Source organism: Rhinolophus sinicus, chromosome 11 (assembly GCF_057876585.1).
Source record: "Rhinolophus sinicus isolate RSI-liver-muscle chromosome 11, RSI-T2T, whole genome shotgun sequence".
In the NCBI taxonomy this organism is placed as follows: Eukaryota; Metazoa; Chordata; class Mammalia; order Chiroptera; family Rhinolophidae; genus Rhinolophus; species Rhinolophus sinicus.
In genome coordinates, this window is record NC_142511.1 from 20,546,040 (window position 1) to 20,565,864 (window position 19,825).

At 48.5% G+C, this 19,825-nt stretch overlaps 1 protein-coding gene and 1 long non-coding RNA gene across 3 annotated transcripts in view; one reads left to right on the forward strand and one right to left on the reverse strand.

Moving 5' to 3' along the window:
- Positions 1-8,335: 8,335 nt before the first annotated feature.
- Positions 8,336-14,692, reverse strand: LOC141569384 (uncharacterized). 2 transcript variants are annotated; one of them, XR_012492978.2, is made up of 5 exons: positions 14,536-14,692; positions 14,077-14,214; positions 13,792-13,959; positions 12,045-12,160; positions 8,336-9,229 (listed from the first exon to the last, which is right to left on the reverse strand). It is a non-coding gene; the product is annotated as an uncharacterized LOC141569384 (long non-coding RNA). The 2 variants fall into 2 exon arrangements; XR_012492979.2 differs by lacking the exon at positions 12,045-12,160 and having other exon boundaries at positions 14,536-14,691.
- A 161-nt stretch (positions 14,693-14,853) lies between these two features.
- Positions 14,854-19,825, forward strand: part of PLXNA2 (plexin A2) — a 205,745-nt gene continuing 200,773 nt past the window's right edge. Inside the window, exon 1 of the mRNA XM_019713816.3 lies at positions 14,854-15,507. The gene's annotated coding sequence lies outside the window, so the exon portion shown is untranslated. The remainder of the gene's footprint in view (positions 15,508-19,825) is intronic.

Consider the following 19,825-nt stretch of genomic DNA (forward strand, 5'->3'; position numbering starts at 1 on the left):
TGGTACTTCCAGCCAGAAGTACATCCTTCTTGACAATGGTATACTGGTATGGTCACAGGAATTGTTTACAGCTAGCCTCCATTCTGATTATTCCTTCTCTGTTCTAATTGGTTGATGCTTAAGTTTTATGAGGTGTGATCAAACAATACTGTGAATGTTTAAATTTAAAAAAATTATTACAATACAAGACACATTGCCATTAATCCCCCTCAAAATACTCCTCCTCACTTTGAACACACTTATCCCATTGTTCTTGCCACGTCCTGAAGCAGTTCTGGAAGTCCTCTTTCATGACTATCTTTGGTTGCGCTATTGTGGCTGCCTCAGTGTCCTGAATCATTTTGACTTTGGGGAAGAGCCAGGAGTCACACGATGCCTGATCTGGTGAATAAGGTGAATGAGGACACACTGTAGTAATGTTTTTATTTGACAGAAATCGCCATATACCAGAAGAGATGTGTGACACGGAGCATTGTCATGATGGAAGATGATTTATGACATACTTTAAAACACACCTTCTCTCAACCGTAGCTCACACCTGACTGACTGCACTGAACAAGTTGAAACTTGTCACACACTGTTACTAAGGTTTGATGTGCCACTTCCCGTATTGAAGATCCCTGCCTTTCATTTGGATGGCACACGGCAGCAGCATTCACTGTATGTTTTGATCTTAACAGAAAGGCTCTGTGTCACACATCACTTCTGGTACGGCAATTTCTGTCAAATAAAAATATTATGGTGTGTCCTCATCACCTTATTCACCAGATCTGGCACCATGTGGCTTCTGGCTCTTCCCTGAAATCAAAATGACCATGAAAGGTAAATATTTTGAACTGATTCAGGACATCGAGGCAGCCACAACAGCACAACTAAAGACAGTCATGAAAGAAGACTTCCAGAACTGCTTCAGAAAGTGGCAAGAACAATGGGATAAGTGTGTACGAAGCGAGGGGACAGTATTTTGAGGGGGATTAATGGCAATGTGTTTTTTACTGTAATAAATTTTTTTTACTTAAACATTCACTATAACTTTTTATCACACCTCGTATCTGACTACAGTTCATTGCATTCCCATCTGACTCCCTCGGTAGCAAAAGTTGCTAGGATTTCCTAGAAAGCCAAGACCTGACTGGCCCTTACATGTTTTTATATTTCATACAGCTACAGCCTCAATGAAAATTTGCTGAATTGAGTGCCTCTTAGCCCTGGATAAGCATCCAAATTACCCATCCAAGCTTTCAGCTTTTTTGAACGTATAGGTTGCCAAATTCTAACCCAAAACCCACTGAATCAGAATCTCCAAAAGTGATCGCCAAGAAACTGAATTAAATAGTGAAGCATGATTCTCCTCTACAGTTTGAGAGCCACTGACCAACAGCCACTCTGTACAAAAGCCTAGGCAGAGTACAGACAACACTGCAATGGATGTTCCCCTCTGCCCTTTGGGACAGTGCAATTCTGTGCTGGCAAAGCCAAAAGGAAAACTTAGCTGGTCATATCATTTACCCTGATGGTTTTCTTCAGAGAAAACTTAAAGAACTGAGGAGGGGAGTTTAGGGCTTTGACAGAGAATTCGTTGCATATAAAGGTTAATTACTTTTTAAGGTCACACAGTTCGTCAACAACTAGGATGACACTGGCTTTGTGATCTTCTGGCCCAGAGTCTGTCACCACTAGCAAAACAGCTGTTTCCCTTTACCCTCCTGAAATTACCCAAAGGCAGAGATGACACAAATCTTTCCAACCCTCCAAGGGCACTTTCATCCCCAGGCAGGTAGGACTTGAGAGATAGAGGAGATCTTGGGGCTCTAATTCAATCCCTAAAGTGAGAAAACGTTTTGGTCTGGGTCAGAGAGGCAGGTAAAGTCAGTGCTAGGACTGGCATCCGAGGTTCATTCCCGGTGGATGAGGCTGTTTACTTCCCTTGCTGTACGTCTCACCTACGCTTGTGGCCATCACAACTAACGGTCAGTGCATGGAGCCTGGTGGTGTGAATGAAGCTCAGTTAGAGCTGTTGCCATCTAGTCTTGGCCTAATATCACATTTCTGCGACTGTGGTGAAGGCAAGAATCAGACCCTATTCCACTTACCTAAGCTTTAGTGACAAATGCCATTACCAGACCCTGAGTCCAGGAAGTTATACCCAATGTGAGCTGAGAGGAAGAGTGGGGAGGGGACTGAAAAAGGATTATCTCCTCCTCCTACAGTAACTTTAAATGAGCTCTCTCATTTGGTTTTCCTTGATCATCTAGCAGTGAAAAGAGACAATGGGACGGCTGGAGGTGGGGGGCCCACAGAACGAGCAGCACAATTGGTTTCCTCCAAGTCTGCTGTTTCATTTTTATCCCCAGAGCTCTACAGGCCAGAGATAGTCTAATTGGTGTCCTGGTGGAAAGAGATGGGGCTGAGCTCTATAGAAATTAGGCTTAGGTTTTTCTTCCATTATGCCAATCTATATAATCCCCGTTCCCCGCCCGCAGTTTGAACCAAAGGCGGAAACTGGAGGTGGTCCTCTTGATACATCTGGCTATTTTTGGAAAGCTCCAGCGCGGGAGCCATCATGGTAATCGAATGCATCAGTTAAACCCATCAGATCCTTTTCAGTCACAGGTAGCATGCACACACACACACACACACACACACACACACACACACACATCTAATTGCCTGTCTCAGTGTACTCTTCAGGGCTCACTCTGGCCTCCCTGGCTTTCATGGTGTGAGCCAAGGCCAAAAAAAAAAAAAAAAAAATCTATTCAGGCCTCAAGGCTGAGGTTATGGGGGGTGAAGGAAACCAGAGGGGGCGGGCAAGTATGCCATTGAACTTGAATGTGTTCCAGAGAAGGGGGGCAAAGGGCTTTGAAGGCAAAAATCCCAGAGGGATGCTAATCGTGAGTATTTTATTGTGTTAATTCTGGGTCTCTTTGTCTCACTAGGATGCACACAAAACTATGACATAGGATGGGAGTCTCCCAGATGCTCACAATATTGCCACTGACAAAGTTGTTAGTGGTAAAGCCTTCTGCTCAAGGCTTTCAGAGAAATCATTGCTTTCACTGGATTAAGGTTCAAAAGGAAAATTTAGGCTAGAAATAAAATCTTTCAGCCTAAAAGTGCTGTAAAACAGTAACAGATAGCAGGCGTATTCGTATTAGGTTGGTGCAAAGGTAATTGCAGTTTTTGCAATTATTTTCAACCTTTTAAACCGCAATTACTTTTGCTCCAATGTAATAACATATTCTAGGCCTCTTAAAAGTCATAAGGTGGTAAATGCCTTATCATTGGATGGATCCAAAGAGATAAAGAATAATGACTTACTGAATGAATATAAGAGATATTTTTATAGAGGGGGTAGTGGGGTTGAATTGTGTCCCCCAAAAAGATATGTTCAAGCTGTAACCTCTAGTGCATCTGAATGTGAGCTTATCTGGAAATAGGGTCTTTTCCAAAGTAATCAAGTTAACATGAGGTCATCTGGAATAGGGTAGGCCCAAATCCAATAACTGGCTTATAAGAAGGCCATGTGAACACACACACACACACACACACACACACACACACAGAGGGGAACAGAGGCCCACATGGAGGGATGCAATTACCAACAAAGAACGCCAAGGATTGTGGGTAACCAGAAGCTGGAAGAGGCAAGGAAGGATTCTTCCCTAGAGACTTCAGGGGGAGCATGATGACACCTTGACTTCTGACTTGTAGCCTCCAGCACTATGAGAGCATAAACTGTTGTTTTAAATCACCCAGTTCAGTGGTCCTTTGTTATGGAGAAACTAATACAGAGTAAGATTAAATGACCTGGAGAGTTTCTTCAAAGTGCAATAGGCTATAGTCCTAAATTTGCGGGGGTTTCTTTGTTGGGAGTTTATACAGAAAATCTTTCTGGACTGATTTTTACACAATCCTGTAACGAGAAGGAGGCATGGCTGTCAGTGAGACCCAGGGACTGTAAAAGCCATTGTAGGTCCTATAGAGAGAGCCACAACTGGGCTTTCCTGAGGAAGGGGTTGAATTTTGCCTCACTGCAATGTCCTCTCACACATGAGCTCCCTTCCTCCTCCTGCCATGAAAACCTACTGCATACTTTATATTCAATCCAGGGGACAGGAACCAGACCCCGGTCTCCGGGGATGTCAAGTGGGATTCCTGACTCTGGAGCGCCATTCAATCCCAAACAATTAATATAATCCAATCAACATTGCAGACAGCACACACTAATGCCATTAGATTCAAAATCTCCCAGGGCCGTGAGGGGAGGTGAAGGGGAGACAAAGCGCAGTGGGCTCAGTCTCAAGGTCACTGTGTTCTCTAGACTGGGTTACTTGAGACAGATGGTTCTGAAGTGATGCCAGCATTCTCAGGCGCAGACACCAGTGTCATCCTTCTAGGAAACTATGGCCAAAAGTAAAGATGGCATATGTCAAAAGACAAGAACTCATGCTTGTAGGAGCGCCCATGCACCTCCATGAACAGTGCATTGGGGCCAGACTCAGGAGCCCTTGTTTGGATCCCAGTTCTCCATTTCTCAGCTGCACCCCTTGGGCAGAGCTGTTACTCCCCTAAACCTCAGTCTCCTGGTTTGAAAACAGACACAACTACCCAAATTTCTATCTTTCTGTGTTGTTCTGAAGACCAAAATGTGTCAGGATCCAATGCTTCTCACTTTACAGAGGAGGAAAATGAGGTGACCTGACTTCCTCAAGGCCACACCACCAGTTAGTGACCAACAAGGGCTATCAGAGTAACTGCCCTGTAAGTAGCAGTTTTTCTTGTGCCAGCCACTGTGGTTTACGAGACTCTCATTTAATTCTCATAACAACTCTATGATGTCTGTGTTCTTTTCCTGTTCACCCACTGAAGAGACCGAAGTTTGTAAGAAGTTGAATAACTTTGCTAAGATCACGGAAGAATCAGTAACAGAGTCAGGAACCAAACCCACTCTGAAATCTATGGTCTTAGCAACTGCAATGAACCCAGCAATTTTCTTAATCTATATCTATCTGCTTCGAATGTACATGAAAACTTTGCCAATGGTAACCGGCCATACATGTTATTACATTAATTATTAATATCAACCGTTAAATGCTATTGCGTTAAAGAGTAGTGAGCGTTAGTTTAACTTTGAAGCTCATAAAAAACACAAAGGTGATTCATAGGTCCTGGGATGAGGTGGATATAAAAATTGCAAGCAATTTGGCACATTCTTGTGTCAAAGGGTCTTTTCTGAGCTCGTCAGTCAACAGAAAATAGAGGATGGTATTTTGTTTCAACAAGTACCAACAAGTAGATGTGCTGCTGGCTATCCCTGATGGTAGAACTGGTAGCAGTAAAATTGAAGGCGGCATCTCTAATGTCTCAAAGGAAGAGATGTGTGACCTCCTGACATTCCTTGTGTCATCATGCTCCTGTCTGAAAGAGAGTCAGGGCAGTGGAGCAGAGCTGGGCGGCTCCTGGTGTCACCGTTAGAGAGGCGCGTAGATCATGAGTGTTTGCCAATCCGGGTCCACAGGAGACCCCAGCATCAGCGCCCAGACCTTCCAAAGTTTGGCTCCATAATGTTTAGCCACTTTTACAGACTGGAGAAAAGTTGGGGTGAAGTGGTTACAAGACATTGATAAACAACTTTCACTTCCAGTGTAAGGTACAAGAGAAACATAAGGCACGGCCCCTGCCCATGAGGAATTCGCAATATAAACAATGAGTTGCTGAAGTTGGGCACCCTACTTTGGTAATAGGAGAGGTTAGAGGGGCTTGAAGTACACATATAGCACAGCGGAATGGAAAGGGCCCCGGACTTGGCGTTAACCTACCTGAGTTCCAGTATCTTCTCTGCTGCTTACTGGACCTGTGATCTACAAATTACTGAACTTCTCTGAATATCCTTTCCTTTATCATCTCTGAAATGGGTAAAAATTGGCAGATGCCACTAGTGAGAGTAATTCAGCAAAGATTTCTGAAGTGACATCTCGATGCCAAGCTTACCACGGACATGGACAGGAACAAGTTTACAAATTCTTAAACGCGGTGTGACTATCAAGTGCCCTTAGCACAGGTTGGAAAAGATATCGTAAAAGAGATGGCCCTTGAAAAGTTCCTAAAGGTGGTTCAGGCTGTGGGAAGTGAAGAAGGGGGATGACATGTTCCAGGAATGACATGGGGAGAAGTGCAGGCGGTACTGAGCTTAGCAATTTCAAAGGGCTGAGAGGGAACCTATGGCAGGGTTGGCGGGTAGGGGTTGTTAGATAGAAGACTGAGCACAGAGCGTGAGGCAAATGATGGAAAATCCTGAAAGATGGCCTTTAAGTCCTCTGACATTATAGTTATGTGATGTTATTTTTATTCAATGGAAGAAGAAAAGAAAAGCATGCTTCTCACCCAAACATCAGGACATTCTGTTCCTCTGATTGTGTTTCGTGAAAATGCTCGCCAGCAAAAAAGAAAAAGAATGATTAAGGGAAAAAAAAAATAACTGGAGCCACATTCATTTCAGCTCTACTGAAAGCACAGCAGGAGGAAGTAGCTGTGTTTGCCAAACTCCAGAAAGAGACACAATTGATGGGGGGTGGGAGAGGGGGAGGGCGGGGCTGGGGGGAGGAGGTGTCCAGTGTTGTTTTATTCTCCCAAGGAGATACTGTAAATAATGGCAAGACATAGCGTACAGAAGGGGAAATTACTCTGACAGGGCCCTTTTAGGGAGGAAAATGGAACTAAATACACGTTCCATTATTTCTGATCTTTCATTCAACTCTCCATTTACATGGGGGCTCCCCGGAGCTGATGTTTCCCCTTTGCTGTCATAAGTAGTCATTGACTGGAGCCGGTCATTTCAAAATAACGGCCTGCAACTCTTCCATTGTCGTGATTAACACAAGGTAATAATTATTAGCCACACTGAAAACTGCGGCGGAGAGGTACTGCTGCCAGGCAGCCCTGCTTTTCTGAAGTCAGGAAAGTTCCCCGTCATTCCACCAGGGGGGGTGATGTCCCCAAGAGACAACAGAAGCCTTTCTGCTCTTCACTTCTCCAGGAGGCCAGGAGCTAGAGCTCCCACACCCCGGCCAGTAGCCAGGGCCGGGACCTGCCATCATCCCAGGACCTTGTGGAATAAGACAAAATAGGAATTCCACCAGAAAGAGAGGAGGCTGGAGAGCGTGGTGGGTGGGGAAAGAACAGAAAAGGTAAATACACGGTATGCAATCATCCCAGACCCTTGGCCTTTGAAACATCAGGAAATATTGTCAGCTGAATGGATCGAAAGGGCTGGAGTCACCATGACTCAGAAAGATTCGTAACACTAGACCCCTGAACAGAAGAGTTTATCAGAGGCAGGCAGAGAGAGAAATCATCCAACTCGAGACAATTCAAAGGCAAAATCCTATTTCTCAGCTCTGTCCCTGAATTGCATTCCCGCGTCGATTTTTTAAAGCTCTTTTGTGTCCAGTGTCCTTCCTCAGTCTCCAAGGAGAGACTTGGAGTGATGACATTTCCACAGTGCTAGGGGAGGGGAGGATGCAGCCTAATTTCTACTTTTTACAGACGGGGACACCAGGGCTAAAAGAGGTGAGGGTGACTTTTGCCCGGCCAGGGAATAGCAGAGGCAAGATTAGAACCCAGTTCTCCTGACACCCAAGCTGGGGATAGGGGGTTCCAATCTCTGTGTTTTGATGAAAATAGCCGTTTTTTCATTCAAATGATTCCCAGTGAATAGAAGGCATTCCAGAAAAACCATGCTGTGTCCCCAATGAGAAAGAGGAGGAAAGAAAATCAGAAGAATAGAAACATAATTACTCTTGCTGATCTTTCCTTCCCATTTCATACACTACCCAGAACATCCATCAAGAGTGTAGTTCACAAGAGGAATAATAATGAACTTAACATTAAACTGACTATGAAGGGAAAGTGTGGACTTTTCTTTCTAGAGCTTTAAAATTTAGAATACAGAAACAACATGAAAGTGTGTGTGTGTGTGTGTGTGTGTGTGTGTGTGTGTGTGTGTAGGTTTTTTTGCCATCGCTATTAATGATGTTGGTGACAATGCAATTGATTTCTGCCAAGAGTTTGTGCCATTTCTGGGTTTTTCTTTTTAGACCTTAGTGGTTCATACCCTGCCCTAAATTACAGCACTGACACAGGCACTGAGGTTTGCACCTGGATGTCAGGGTATTTGATTTACTTAAAGCCTTGTGGTGTGCTTATTTGTTTTTGCATGGGGGGATGGACTCTACTTTCTGCCAGACTCCTCTCAAGACAAAGCCCCACCCATCCCTACCCCCACCCCCTAGGGCTGTGGACCAGCCACCAACTAGCTGACTTGAGGCCTCCAAGACTCCCCCCAGCCACTGCTCTGCACTGCCTCACAGCAGACTGGAGACAGGCCCCTGGGGCTGGTCTTGCTTTCCCAACCAGCCCCGCGTTCATCACTCTCATCTCACATCGGCTTGGGGCCCAGGGAGGGCCTGGCATTGCGGTAGGGACTCTAAACATCAGTCAGGAAAGAGGAGTCAGAGCTGGGAGCAGACAGAGGGGCTGCTTAATGTTCTGTCCCTGAAGAGCCTGCCCTCAGAGGCAGGGAGAAATTCTCCTGCTATCATCCTGTCTTCCTTTCTCCCCTAATTAGGAGGAGATGTAAGTTCAATTCTGTTGGGGTTTGTAGGGCACAGATGCAATCAAGAAGAAGGCAGACACTGGCGTTTTGCTCACCCTGCTCCCCATGGGCCCCCACAAAGACCAGCTGGCATGCTCTCTCTAAGGGGTGAGGGCAAGACACGTTGCACCCAATTATCCCATTATTTTGAAAGGCAGGTGTGGCCATGTATGTGGTCATGTGCAGGGCAGAGGTGACATAAGCTAGTGAGGATTTGCATGTGTTGGCAACTTCTTTCCAACTCTGGAAAGAACTCTGTTAAACACACACACCCCGCAAAATAGGGGAGAATTGAGCTCATTAGTATAATTGTTTACAATAATCATGACAACAATTGCAACATGCTCTCCTTTGTAAGAGAAAATGACACTCCGGACCCTCAGTAGAACAGAAGCTCAGGGAAGCTTTGCTGGACTCTGATGGATCTGGAGGAGCCCTCCTGCTGCAGGAGTCTGGGTCACCAGCTGGTTCCGTGCTAAGAAGAGGGATGAGACCCAGTGCCTCCCATTTCCTGGCATTTGAAGTACAGACTCCCCTCTTTTATCACTTTCTCCTCTTTAGTAGAGGACAAAACTGAAAAAAAGAAAAAAAATGGATGTTAGATAAACTTAAGTTCAAATTCCAACCATACCACATCCTACCAGGGTGACCTTAGACCCAATCACTTGACTTTCTGCTCATCAGTTTCTGCATCTGTAAAATGGGGTGATAATACTTGCTCTGTAAGATTAGACTGGTGAGGACCAGGCGTCGTATCAGTCTACCACCAAACCCTATGACTGAAACAGAGTGGACACCTAATTTTAGCACTTACCATTATATTATGATAATTATAAGCAAGTGAAGGGAAGATATCATTTTGTCTAAACGAAGAAACCTGGACAAAATGACCGCTTCCTATCAGTTCTGATCTGAAAGGAACAAACTTCTGGTTTTGTCCTGTTTTACTCCCATCCTACTAGGCCTTGGGTGGGCCTGCCCATGAGACACTGAATCCCGAGAAAGCCAGCAGCCCATCTCCAACTGAAGCTCTGAGCGCAACTGTCATCCAAACCTCGTCGAGCCATCGAAGCCAGGAACGTGCATATGAGGCTTCCTGGCTGGTGAGGGCTGCAGACAGGGAAGGATCCCAAAAGTGCATCTTTAAAACACATCTCAGGCAATGAGGGTCCATGCCATTCCAACTCCTGTCCAACTAAGCGTGTTCTCCGAGGCATCTCAGTCACTCTCCCTCTTCTCTGCCTGACTGGGAGGGTATGGGCGTGTGTGTGGATCGCCTCACAACGAATGCCAACTCCAGCATTGATGTGCTTTGTGATGCCATGTGGGAAGGTAACACACAGAATCTCTTGGGTCTGTAGCATTTTCCAGTGGAGGCATAGGAGAGAAACAGGGACCCCCAAGTGATGGGAAGATGATGCAGCCACCCCTTAAGCAAAGGGGTATTTCTAATGAGCCCAGAGATTTTTCTTTGAAAACTGAACTGGAGAATGAACTGAAGTTATAGCAGTCAAGAAGTGGGTCTGGCACTGGAAGGAACTTCTAGATTTTAAGACAACCTCTCCACGCATTTGTATAATGCTTTCCAATTCACAGCCGGTATCTTATTTGATTCTTGTGAAGCAGAGTCTGCAGGGCAAAGCATGTTATTTCCACTTTATAGATGAGGAAATTGAGGCACTGGGAGTCTTAACCAGGGATTACATGACCAAATGAGTAGTGTCTTCATTTTTGGAATCTTCTAGAAAAAGAAAATGAGGGAAGAAGGCCCTTTCCTATACCCTCAGTGCCAGGCCCAGAGCAGCAACAAAAGTCACCAGCCTTCACCAGCCCTCACTTTCCAGACCTGAAGCCCAGTTGCATCCAGGCTCCCTCCTTCCCCCCTGCAGTCTTCTCACCTTGCGCCTGCAGGATTCTTCCAAGTGTTCCAGGGGCCCATTTAAGTAGGTTTAGGGTTGTGGTTAGCTGAGCCTCACAGAGGATATTCTCCCTCCAGAGCAACGTTCTCGATTGATGAAGGGGTGGGGGGGCAGGGAAAGAGGGTGAAGTATACAAGGATATAAGCTCCACTTGTGGGAGGTTCAGTGAGATAGGAGTAAAATCCCGCCTTGTTTGATTTGGAGCCTTAACAGGCTTGCTACTGTTTCAAGTACACAGGAAAGTGGGATTTGTTAAGGGATGAGAAGGGAGGAGAGGGGAGGCACATCTTTATGAATGGCGCTGAGAACCCCGTAGCAGGTGCCCTGTGCTGTGCATGTCCTGGGCCCCTGGCCTCCTTGCCCAGGCTGATGCCCTCTACTCTGGCAGCCTCTCGCTTCCATTCATGGGACTTGGCCCACACACTCCTGTCTGGCCCATCAGACCCTCCCTTTGTTCCCAACAATGTGGGGGGTAGAGAAGACTGCCACTTCTGCACTGAGGTTGCCTAACAGTGTCTGCTGGGAGAAGGTGAGGTACAGAGTGAGAGAGAGACGGGCCCAGCCCCAAGGGAAACCCCAGGGTGAGGGCAAGTGAAAGATGACATGCATTTTAGGGCAGAGATAGATCAAGTTGGTGGCAGCATCTGTGGTCTCAGCTTTGAGAGCCAGATGTAAGCCCGCTGACAGAGCCTGCACTCCCCAAAGATCACGCACTGATGCTGGCCAGCCCACCTGCCTCCAGACCACAGGCCCAGGACATAGCCTCCCAAGCCCAGCCCCCATCCTGCTCCAGGCAGCTTAAATATATGCGTATACACACTCTCAGGCAGCATTCCCAAGCTAAGCACTGATGGCTTGCCACCCCCCACCTCTGAAAGCAAGCAAACTTAATGCTGAAAGCCTGCCAAAGTGTGGCTGGCTTCCAGCACCAAAAATACCTCCTGTGATTCTAGGGGCTACCATACTGGCATCTATTTGTGGCACTAGAGCTCTTGCTATAACAGAGAGAGGACTCCCCCTGGGGATCGGCTGGTTGCCCATTTGGGCCTATTCTCCCCAAAGTCTAAGCTCGCTTCCAAGGGCCTGAGGAGGCCTACTCAGCCAGACTTGCCTCTGCAGGAGAAATCTGTACTCATTTCTCCCAGGAAAAATTCAGCTCCATCCTAGAAGGCGTTTGCTGTCCTCGCATACTTCTCTTATCCTCTTCCCCACGTCGTCCATCTAGTGACAAGCAAAGGCCTGGGCCCCAAGATAACAATGCAACAGACACAGATGACTTTGCAAGGGTGAGGTTCCATGGGTACCATAACTGGTGGGGGTGGGGGTGGGGGGGAGAAGAACCCTGTTGAGTTTGTGAGGACTTTCCAAAGATGATGATTTAGTATAAGACAAACATGTCTCCATCCATCCATCCATCCATCCATCCATCCATCCATCCATTTAATATTTATTAAATACCCACTACTCACCCAGCACTGGACTGGGCTGTTTCCATCAGACCAGCCCTCCTGATGGAAATGAGGATGGACTGCAAAGTACTGGGATAGGTTTGGTGAGTCCCCAGGGGCTGTGGGTTTGACATCAGCTGGACAGGATGAATAAGAGGATATCAAAGGCCAGATAGATACCAGAAAAGTGGAGTCCCAGAAAGACATAGACAGGCCTATAGGTAGGGGACCTGTTGGATTATTAGCATGATTTCTTAAAATATGTGTGGAAGAGATAATTATGTACTATATATAATTCAATTCAAGTACAAAATTAGACTCTTTTAATAAATAATATTTGTGAAATAATTGAATGAATGAGTGAATACCCAATGATCAAAGGGATGAGGTTATCTGAACATCTTTAAAGACCAAAGCTCATGTATATATATAGTCATTGCCTTGGAGGATGTTATATCTAAATGCAAACCATGAACCTGAGTTGTTCTCTTTTTATTCCCAAGATACATTTGTAATGATGTGCTTAACTAAGAAGATCCATATTTTCTCTAGCCTATTAGGATTAAAAACATGAACAAATCTTTCCATTTAATGATATCATTAACTTTTCTAACATTTTAAATTATATCTATTTTAATTCCCTGTCGGAAGATTAAAGGTAGAAATTCCCATCTTACAGATGAACAAACTGAGGCCCAGAGATGTTAAGGCAATCATCCAGGGTAACTCCCAGTAAACCAGGTTAGTGTTCTTCCCTTATTATGCTGACTGCAGACACTCCCATAGTCTCACCAGACTCAAATCTCAGACACTGTTCAGTGGCAACGTGGAAACTGGGTGACATTGTGTCACACTGCCTGCAGTGTGTTCACCTGCCTGTCTTCTCTCTCTCTCTCTTTCTTCCTCTCTCTTTCTCTTCCTTTATTTAGGAAGTGAAGGGAAAGCTGGTGGTGAAAGATAGGGGGAATGGAGGAATCTGTCCCTCCTTGCTCGTCATTTAGGGTTTATTTCTGAGCCATGTGGGAAGGTGGTATTAGAAAATAATTTCAATTGTATTATAATCTTCCTAAGATGTGATTGAATTGAGGTGTGGGGAAGAGCTGTGACCTATACCAGGGTCACATAGCACTTGATTTAGAACCAAAAGCCCTAATTTTCAGCTTCCAGCTTTATCAATTAGAATTTCCAACCCTGCCACTGGCTGTCTTAGTTGTAGCTGGCTAGGCTGATGCTCTATGTATCAAACGAATGGGGGAGATGTTCCAAAATCTTCTAGTACCTTCTTCAAATCATCTTCCTTAATAAATTGTGGTTTCGATGTGGTCTACCCAGAGATAAGAGGGTAGACTAGACTGTCTGGATGGGGAGACAAGATCTACTTATAAAGAGAAATTAATAATAATATAGGATAACATGATAATTGCATGGAAGGGTGCCAACAATAAATGCCAAACCAGTTCAAAGAAAAGAACAAGTATGGATCAGAGAGTCAGCTTAGGCTCTTTGTGGCTGACACAACCAGGAATAACAGTGAAAGTCACAGGGAGACAAATTTCAGCTAATTACAACGAAGAAAGAATTTTTGAAGAATTTAGCTAACTTCTGTAGAGAAAGTAAAGACTAAATTTCCCCCACAAAATTTTCCACATCTTTTGCAAGATGATCAGTGGGTCTAAATTTCTTTTTCTAAGGCCCCTGCTGCTCTGAGAATTTCATGCAACTCCCATCAGGGTAAAAAAAAAAAAGAAAAGAAAAATTCTATTTTTACCACTGAAGACTGTGGCCACCAGAGGGCAGTCGAGGGAGCTTATCAGAATACTTGGACGTGTACAGTAAACTCGGGAGTGCTCTCTAATCGCCGGCAGGGACTACGCAGATCCTGCCAACTCGCTGGGGTCTGGCTTGCAGGCCCCTTTCGAGAAGCGGCGTTCAGGGGCTGCGGAGATACGAAGAACTCTTTAGGACGCGTAATCAATGGCGTCAGGGCACGGAGACGTGATCATCAGGAATCCAGAAATCTCTCACTTTAGGTTATTAAAATAAGTTATCTTACCGCCGCCTCTCTGATTCCCCCGCCAGGCAGCCTCCCTGGGTCTAGACATAGGAGGCTCCTCTCTAGTCTCCACCGCTTGCTAGAGGCCCAGGATCTCCAACAGAACTGGAAGCGTGAGATTCCGAGCAAGGCTCATCTCTGCATTATAAAAATAATAATTAATAAAACAACTTCAAACCTCATTTGACAGCTTGTTGGCTTTCTGAAATGCACCAGCAGAAGACATCTGCTCGCACCGGTTCTGAGACCCCCGTGTCGACCTCATCAGGCAAGGCGGTTTCATCCCCCACTCGCCTCACACTCAAATTAAAGATGAAGAGGGAGGTTGCAGGATGTACGCGGTGGCAGGTGATGCTAAGGGTGGGCGAGCCCACGTCCCCCCGCTGCCCTCGTCCCCCTCTGCGTGGGTCCTGAGCTCCCCGCCCCAGGTCTAAGCCCGCTGGGTGCCCAGGCCTCCACCTGAGTCCCGGCAAGGTTTTCGTAGCCCCCTTGCCACTTAAGGTGGCTGGTGGGACCGGGCTGAGCTGGGCGCAGGGTGGGCAGAGGGGCGGCCTCCGGATGCCAAACGTGCTTCTCCTTTGTTGACAGCTGAAGAAGGAGGAAGTCGGGGCGGGAGGGGGAGGGGTGGGGGCCCGGCGGCGGCGGGCGGTGCCAGCGGCGGGCGCGGCCCCAGCGCGGCGGGTGCGGCTGGCAGGGAGGGGGTTAAAGCGCGCGGCCTCTATGATAATGAGCTGCCTGATAATATAGGGAGGGAGGCCAGCGCCGAGAGCTTCGCCGCCGCCGCCGCCGCCGCGGGAGCCGAGCTGCGGGCTGAGGGCGTCCGCGCCGGGCTGGAGCGGCAGGGCGGCTGGGCGCAGTTGCTGGGGATTCTTCAGCCCGGAGGGCGAGCGATCACAAGGGAGCCCCTGAGAGCTGGGGAGCAGTGGGGAGCGCGAGCGCAGCAGACCTCCCAAGAGATCGCGAAAGCCGGTTCCCGGAGGAAATGGGACTGTGAGCAAACCCGGAGCGAGAAGGGAAGGAAACGCCGGGATTGCTGATGTCAGAGGAGCCCGGAAAGTCGAGCTGGAAAAATCTGAAGACAGCCAGGGCTCTGCTGCTTCCCCAGGAGAGACACCGCCAGCCACCCCCACACGCCCCCTCGGTGCCTCTCGGATCCCCCCCGTGACCCGGCGACAGCGCCCGGCGGGGCTGCTGCGGGGCGACAGGGGACGGAGGAACGCGCGGACCGGAGACCGAGTGGCCACTTCAGGAATACAGATAAGTAGCTGGTGGCTTGACGTGGATTTTAATGAATTTGGACTCCATGTGGATGTGGTCGTCCCCGTGATTTCGAGCTGCGGGCTACGAGCGAGGCAGCGCGCCGCCCTCGGCAGCCGGCGGCCGAGGCGGACCGACCAGGGACACAAGGACAGACGGACGTCGCCGAGCTGGGTAAGCGGCACTCGAGTCTCAGGCGCCCTCAGTCCCCTCCCCAGACGCGCGCACTCCCCGCGGCGGCTCCTCCCGCGCCCGCCTCTCCCGGGTCCAAACCCTTAGCTCCCGGGCTCGGCTGCGGCGGGCGAGTCCCCGCTCGGGCTCGGCCACTTTCGCGGCGGAACTCGGAGCCGCTGCCCGCCGGGGCTTCCCAGCCAGCCCCCGGCTTCGCATCCAGAGGCTGCTGGCTGCAGCGGCGCTCCGCGGCGCGCCTCCTCCAGGCACCTGCCGGCGCTCTGCGGCTTTGGGGAGCACCGGGGCGGCGGGCTGTCCGGAGAGCTGGAGCCCATCGCGGGCCTAGGTGGCACGAGCAAGAGAGCCCAAGGCCACTGTGACCAGCGCTCCATTTGGGGGCGTTCCCTTCGGTGCTGGAGTCCCCGGCGGCCTCTGGCAGTTCCTTCGGATCAGGGGACTTGGGAATGCTGCACGGGTTCCACAGGCTCTGGGAGCCAGTCCAAGGCGCTGAATGGGGAGAAGTGCTGCCATGCCCCCTCTGTGCGCCCTCGTGGTCCACCACCATCAGCACCTTCCCCTGCTTTAAGCAGCACGAGAGGGTTGGGTGCTGAAGTGAGAGCTTGCCCAGGGTCCCAGAGGTTTCTTCTGACCGTTTGAGAATACTTCGTCCATGGGCGCCTTCTTGACCCACCCCACAAGTGATGTAAGGAACTTAGAAAATTCTAGCCCTTTTGATCTATCTCACAGGCAGTCTCTATAAATGTTAATCGTGGGCTGGATGGCCAAAGAGTCGCCAGAAACTGTCCAGGTCCCAGAAAAATGTCCACTTGTTTGGCATGACCCTCGAGCTAGGAGGATACCTACTCAAAGTCAGGTCCAGAGAGATAGAAATAAGGGGGTGGGGCAGAGTTGGGTAAAAGACTTGGGGTTCTAGGTCAGTTAAACATCTAGAAATGAGAGCCCCCTGAAGTGGGCAATAAAAATATGGCCAGGTCTCAGTAGGGATCTGAGATCCTGGAATAACGGTGACACCAGCAGTGGGTAGGCAAGGGACCTAAGACAAGACCAGTCTGAGGGAGTGGAACTGCCAGCTGGAGCTGGAGGCAGTGGCTTAGCAGCTTGGAGGAACCTGCAGGAATTTGAAGACACGTTCTCTTCCTTCTGTTCTTGAGCACAGTGGGTGCGGTTTATGGAGTATCGGGGCTGGGCTGGACATTTTGGGAATAGAGTCGGTTTCAGCTCTTCCCCTCCCATAGCAGGCCTCTTTCTCAGATCTTGAAACTTCATGCTTCCCTCAGAGCCAGCTGTGTATTCTGGGGCCTTCAACAGAGCCACAGAGCCTGGGGAAGAGATGGCGCTGGCTGGAGGAATTCAGCTATTCCTAATTGAAATGCACAAGTTTCGTATACTCACCCCAGAAAGCTCCCGAAGTTGCTAGCACCAGCCTTCTTCTCTTCTGACCTCCTGGCTAGAAAAGAGAAGAATTCATTAACTTCCCCCCTCACCTCACAAAGAGACATTTGAACTAATTACCTGTGATCTCTCCTCCTTGGCCTGGGGGTTGTGCGTGGGGGGAGAGGAGACAGGGGAGAGTAGGAAAGAAATGGAGAAAGCATCTGTCATGATAATCTAGTGAGGTTGTTTTTCTTTTCCCTTCTTCCACCTGGCACCTCCGCCTGTCACCCTAACCCTAACCCTTCCTCATCCTGGAACTTACCCTCACTTGCTAGCATTACCTAAAAGAGTCCCTCCCCTCCATCCCTGAGCCAACCCTGTTCAGGGTCCCGCTGATAAAGGGAGGGCAGTACAGCCTGCCCTTTCTGCTCCCTCACTGTCCTCAGCAAATTGCATTTGTATGGGGCAGATTGGCTCGCAAAACAGCTAAATAGAAATGACATTTGGAGCCATGTGCGGTGGACAAGGTGCTGAGGAGCATAAGAGCCAACATGGTAAAGTACCGAAAGGTCTCCTCTGCCCAGGGACCCCAAGTCTGGCAAAGGAAAACCACTTGGCCCTTTCTTTGACTGGACATAAGGACCTGGGTCCCTTATAGCCTGGAGCAGGGTAGGGGGGCTGGTTGGCATTTCAGCCCAAGTGTGAGTGAAGAGTAAAAGGTGGTATCACATGTCCATCACCTGAAAGAGACCATGTCATTACAAGGTTGGTGGCCCCCTTTCAGAGCTGGCCTGAATACCTACCCCTGTCCCCAGAGCACCAGGGAACATTCACCCTCCAACCCTCTTGACCATCATGAGTTGCAGGTGTGGGAAATGTAAAAGTTCACCATCAGTTTTACCGGAGTCTGCACTTAAAATAAGGTTAAAAAGGAAAACCCTCAAAGAACAGCTACTTCTCTGTTAGGTCCATTTCCCATTTACAGACACTTCTGATCATTCTGTTAATCTTTATTTCAAGGGCATGTTACAAGAAAACACACATGAGCGGGAGGGAAACCAGTGACACAGTTAAATATATACTGGGCAGCAGCTGGCAGCAGCCAAACTCACCAGTTCAGGTAGTATGAAATATTTATGGTGCTGGAGTTGTCACTGTTTAGGGTTTTATAGTCTCTCTCACGACTCGTTTTCTAAGGCTGCCTCTCCAAGATATGGGGTTTGGTGTGGGGGAAAGCAATTCCTGTCTCCAGCAGCAGAACCCTCCCCGCCAGCTGTCTCTCTGCGTTGCCACACAGCTGTCTCCACACACACAGATTGGGGCCCAATATACTTCTGTCCATCAAGGCAAACCAGGGAGGCTATGAGGCCCCCATCCACCCCCATTCTGATCATAAAGAGACTGGAGCATTGTGTTATAGTCTGTTAACTACAAATAATTCAGGACTGTCCACAGGGAAACTGGCAGAAACAGGCTTTGAGGTGCTGTAGTTTTACAGCTCAAGTGCACACCCCCATTGCTACCACCTTTGCCCAGGGGCAGTCTGTAATCAATTCATTATATGGGAATATTCTGTTTCTCCCCTGCACATATGCTCAGTTCAAGCAATGATGAATGGAACCAATTCCCCTCTGGGAAGCAGTTTTTTTACTTAGTTACAAAGATTTCATGCCCAGTTAGAGTAAATAAGGGTGGGTATGTATCCACTTCTTTTTTGGTCATTTCTAAAGGTGAGCCCCGTGGAGACAGAGAAAGAGAGTTCTTCCAGGGGTCAGACAGCTGGTCCCAAGGGCCCAAGAGGGATGGAGGGTCAGAACAGCCCCCTCCCCCGTGGCTTAGCCCTCAGGCACTCAAGGGCCCCTTCCCTGGCATGGGGCATATGGAACTTCTTTATCTAGCTCCACACTGCTCCATCTGGAACTGAGGGCAGAAATAGAGGCGAGAAAGTTCTTTGTTGGGGAGCAGGGTGCCTACTGGGTAAGAGTGTAAAGCGAAGAGAGGAAGGGAGGGTGAGAGCTGAGAAAAAAGGCTTAAGCCTGAGCAGTGCACAACTCCCCTGCTCTCACAGTTGGTTAACCATTAACCCCTCGCCCTGCCCTGGCTGTGTCTCTCACTGGGTGAAAGGATTTATCTCAGTAACTCCAAGGACCAGCAGAATGTCCTCCTGTCGCCCCAGCAGACTTTTCTCTGTTTCCCCTCCCCTGCTTCTGCCCCAGGCTTAGTCCTGGCCCCCACTCACCCTTTTCTCTCCCTCTTCCCTGGCACCAGCACTCTCTTCCCACCTCCTGCCAGCTGTCCCTTCACCCTGGCTGTGCCCGTTGTTCGCATGGCAGGATGCGTGTCAGAGGCCGGGAAACAGGCAGGACGGTGGGGAGAATTGATTGAGGCAAAGGAGCTGCTTTCACACTGGACTCCAAAGCAAGAGCTCCAAGCTCAGGTTCTCAACCTCTTCAACCATCCATACAACCAGGGAGGCCCAGGTTTGCTTGGGGAATGAAGGTAGGGAAGGTAGTTGTTGCCAAAGTTCCATTCTCCTCCAGGAACACTCAGTTTTCCTAGTGCTTCTCACTGTGGGTGTGGCGTGTGGGTCCCTGTTTTAGCCCTCTGAGATGAAGCCATTTGATCCAAAGCCTTGTTGAAGCCTTTCCAGCTCATCAGATCCAGCATCCTGAACCTCAGAAAAAAACAGCAGATGGGCCAAAGATGCAAGATAGTAGAGCCCCACGCACATAGAAAGACCCAGGTCACCATGTAGAAACAGTCACAGATAAACAGAGAAAGGCAGGGTGACAGAAGAGGAAGATAAAGACAGAGAGACTAGAATGACAGTGTGCATGGGGCAGACATTGCTGAGAGCTAAAAGGAAAGCAAGTGGAAAAGACCCTTCCAGGCAGAGGGGGCATCTTCTCAGTCTTAAGACCCAGGC